General features: G+C 40.4%; 1 pseudogene across 1 annotated transcript; it reads right to left on the reverse strand.

The window, feature by feature from the left end:
- Positions 1-242: 242 nt before the first annotated feature.
- On the reverse strand, positions 243-1,374 carry LOC146662028 (zinc finger BED domain-containing protein 4-like; annotated as a pseudogene). The gene is made up of 2 exons (XR_014913292.1): positions 1,325-1,374; positions 243-1,233 (listed from the first exon to the last, which is right to left on the reverse strand). The product of XR_014913292.1 is annotated as a zinc finger BED domain-containing protein 4-like (transcript).
- Between the last annotated feature and the right edge of the window lie 3,161 nt (positions 1,375-4,535).

Genomic DNA, 4,535 nt, shown 5'->3' on the forward strand with positions numbered 1-4,535 from the left:
ATGTACATCTGAATAATGACACAAACTAGTGTGTGGCGCTTCAAATTGAATAAATAAAGAAATTACTTTTGTTCATGACACCACTAACTAAACTCTAAATATTAGTTATATTTAATATCATATTAATGTTTGTGTATAATACATTGGCAGCTTAACACAGGAATGTACATGGAAACAAAAAGGGAGGGACTTGTGATGTGAATGTGCTTGTGACTTTATAACAGTGCTCATGACACTAGGGAAAAGTTATCATTTGTTTTTACTCAAAAATAGCAGCTTTTCCACAGTGCTGGGCTTTAGACAGTTTCTCTTTTTTGAGAGGATTTCTCCTGCTTTTGAAAATACCCTTTCACAGGGCACAGATGAAGCAGGGGTTGCAAGAAAAACAACAGCAAGTTTATACAAGTTTGGATAAAGAAATTTGTGTCCAGCCCAGTACTCCAGCGGATTCTCCAGTCTGCCGATATTTGGTTCATGGAGGTATTTCTGCACTTCAGCTGTTGCATCAGCAGAAGCATTTGGGGTCTTTGTCTCCAGAACAGTGGTGTCCAAACGATGCCACAGTTTGCTACCAAACAGAATGTAAGTAACTAAATACAATATAATAATCGAAATGTGTTCATATACCTTGAGTCACAGGCTGAGAAGCTTTTGATGATGAGGCTGCTGCTGATGAGGCTGCTGATAAGGGAGCCAAGTGCTGCACAAAAGCAGCACATTCAAAAATAAGTCTCTTCTCAGCATCCATTGCTTTATTTAGGCTAAAGAAGCCTATTTTTTTTTGAACCTTGGATCCAGCAATGTTGCCAGTGACATGATGCTCATTGACTGCAATGTGTAGAGCTTCTCCTTTAATTGTCTCCTTAGATTCTCAACCACGGTGGAGCTCTCTGGAGTTAGGACAACTCCCATTTCCTCTTCATGTAGTGCATGGTGCAACATTGTTAGAAGTGGAATTACTTTGGATCCAGACACTCGCTTTTCCTCTGACAGCTCAGTGGTGGCATCATTAAATGGGGAGAGTATTTTAAGCCATTCTGCCATAAGGTCATACTGTTCAGAGGATAGTGGGCAAATATCAGTGTGCAGGCCAGCTAACGATGCTCCAATAGGTTCCCTGAGTTCATGAACATGTTGAAGCATTTGGAATGTGTTGTTCCAACGTGTATCCACCTCTTGAATTAACTTCAGTGCAGGCCGGCCCATTTGCTCCTGCACCTCTGTCAGCCTCTCCTAGAAAAACAGCCAACAAAACAAAACTGATTCATTCAAGCTGTGTTACTGCAGCAGCACCTTAAATCAGTAGTGAAATAATGGAACAAACCTTAGCAGTTGTACTGCTCTTGAAATATCCCACCATCCTCCTACAGGTAGTCTGGATGTCAGACAGTGTGGTGTGTTGATCAAGAGCTGTTTTGACCATGTATGTGCCACACAATTACTGTGACGCAAACGAAGCTCCTTAGCACAAGCACCCATGTTTGCTGCTCCATCAGTCACATAACATCTAACTTTGTCTGTAATGCCCCACTCTGACATGAGCGATGCTGTTACTTGTGACAAATTGATAGCAGTATGAGCTTGAGGGAAGTGCTAAACACCTAACACTACAGAATGCAATGCAGTCAATGAAATGGCAGGTGACGGCTAGGTAAGCCTCTGTGTTAATGGAGGTCCACATATCAGATGTCAAACTAACTGCAGAAACCTTGGCCACAGTCAGTTTTTCTTTTTGTTTGGACTCTTTGTATCTTTGGTCCACCATAGCTTTTCAAGCCTAAACAAATGAAAGTAAAGTACTTAATATGGAAATGAAGGCAAAATGGAAACATGCTTCATATTTTAAGATACACACCTGTCTTGTGGGGAGAACATAGTTAGGGTTCAAAACTTTAACAAGCTTCCTAAACCCACTGTCCTCCACAATAGTGAAGGGCTGGGAATCCTCTATCACCATGTTGACCAAGGCCTCATCCACATCATTCCTCTCCCCTGATACAACAAAAAACATTAAGAAATTACATATATCAGTAAATACAACCCAAATATTAATGAATTACATGGGGAATATAAATTTTTTTTTTTTATTTAACCTTTATTTAACCAGGAATGTCCCGTTGAGATCAAAAACCTCTTTTTCAAGGGAGTCCTGGCCAAGAGGCAGCACATTTCAAAACAAATACATACGAACAAACAAAGTTAAAATTACACAAAACAATTACACATTATTGAGGCAGTCTGTAGGCCTTTGAGTTTAGTTTTAAAAACATTTAAAGACAACAGTTCAGTCAGTTTCCAGTCTTTCTGTAACAGGTTCCACAAAAAAGGCGCAGAGTGGACAAAGGCTTTCTTACCCACCTCTGTGCGGACAAGGGGAACAGACAGCAGCAGCTGATCATTTGAACGCAAGGAGTAAGAACCACTATTTGTCCTTGTGACCAAAGTACAAATATAAGGAGGCAGCAATCCAAGCATAGCTTTGTAAATAAAAGTGTACCAATGCCCCTGTCTTCTAATGGCCAAAGAAGGCCATTTTACTCTTAAGTACAAGTCACAGTGATGGGTCAGATATCTACAGTTGGTAATAAACCTCAAGGAAGCATGATACATCGTGTCCAACATTAGAAGACATGAAGAAGAGTTCATATACAGAATGTCACCATAATCTAACACAGATAAAAAGGTTGCAGTGACAAGACGTTTTTTTACTGCAAAAGAAAAACACTGTTTATTACGGAAGAAAAAACGAAGTTTAAGTCTCAGTTTCTTTACAAGTCTCTCTATATGTGGTTTAAAGGTGAAGGAGTCATCAATCCAGACACCAAAGTATTTATATTCATGAACTATCTCTATGACATTTCCTTCAAGGGTGGACACCACTGGAATAGGCTCCGGGACCTTCTTTGACTTAGAAAACAACATTAGCTTAGTCTTGTCAGCATTGAGAACTAAATTTAGCTGAATAAGTGAATGCTGGAAAGCAACAAAGGCTTTCTGTAGGGTTTCAATGGCCTGAGCAAGAGATGATCCATAACAGTAAATAACTGTGTCGTCAGCATAAAAATGCAAATTTGTGTCTGAGACATTTTGACCCAAGTCATTGATATATAAAAGGAACAGAAGGGGACCCAAAACTGAGCCCTGTGGCACCCCCTTGTGGACAGCAACAAATTTAGAACAAAGACCTTCAAGTTTAATGCACTGGGTTCTATTATTCAGATAATTTGAGAACCACGCTACTGCATGTTCTGACAATCCAAGGCTGAGCAGTCTGTTTTTTAGGACAGCTAACAACAGGCATCTGCTGTGATGTTCACAATTCTGATGCAGTCTCACATGTATCAGTACTGATAAATGATCAGAATTATAATATTCCTGACTGCCTGAGGCTAAATTGAACCAAATCAGGACTTTGAGAACCGGAATCGAATGGATTATATCAGTGATGATACCCAGCCCTAGTGAGCAGCGTAGGCCCGACAGAAGTGGATGTAGCTGTGGGTAATAAGAAAAGATGAAAACAACTATTGATAACTTTTTTGTTAATATAAGGCCTGATCCGTCTGAAATTCATAGCCAGTGCTCTGACACGGTGCCATCAATCTTTGAATGCTGAAAAAGCACAGTATCCAGAAAACACATTATATGTTGCAATAAATGCACTGCCCAAATGTCCCCTCTCCCCACTGCCTTTCAGCAGCATGCAGTACAGTTAGTTAATAATTTAGAAATGAATGTTGTCTGTATGGACTGCAATTCCCCCCCAAAAAAGTGCACATGTAGCACTGCGGTGTTAAGCGATGCGGTTGAAAAATTTGAGTGTGCCTAACTTTTGTGCCGGTGTGCGTAAATTGTTCAAGTTAGGCACACTGGTGTGCCCATGGCAAAAAGTTAGTCTAGAGCCCTGCCAATAGCTGTAGAAAATGCTAACATTGTTATCTTTTTACAAAAAGAAATGCTAAACATGAGGTTTTTGGACAAAGTTTGCGTTCTACATTCTTTAAGCACTGTTTCGAGCACCATTTAAGCACCGGCACAGTTTCAAAAGTACCGGTTTGGCACTAAACGATACCCATCCCTACGTAACAGTAGCTACAGTCATCTTTATGCTGTTGAGGCTAAAACTTGATGCTACGAGCTCAATCATCATTGCTAGAAGGCATCATTTAGAATATCTAGTAATAAAGGAGCATTAACTGTTAGCAAGGCTCTCTGCTTTCTCTGTAAAAACTTGCACTGTGAAGTCCAGGGTTGTTCACATTTCATGCAGTGCTGAAGACACTGGTGTTGCAATCATAATGTCCGTTGCCTGGTGGCATCGACCAGCCAAACAGGTGAGGTGAGTTGTGGAGGATCCATTGAGGTTCAGGCACAACATTGCCCACAGCATCAGGATAGTGGGCCTGATTATTTGCACCCATTCTCATGAAGTTTTTTTTTTTTTTGGCCTGTCCCGTTTGGCTCTTTTGCCATCAGAATTGTTGTCTAAAGGCAAAGAAAGATGCCCAACGGATTTACTTTACCAAACTGACCAT

Source organism: Rhamphochromis longiceps, linkage group LG9, assembly GCF_057381845.1.
Source record: "Rhamphochromis longiceps isolate RC_006_pf linkage group LG9, R_longiceps_female_GT1.1, whole genome shotgun sequence".
Classification (NCBI taxonomy): domain Eukaryota; kingdom Metazoa; phylum Chordata; class Actinopteri; order Cichliformes; family Cichlidae; genus Rhamphochromis; species Rhamphochromis longiceps.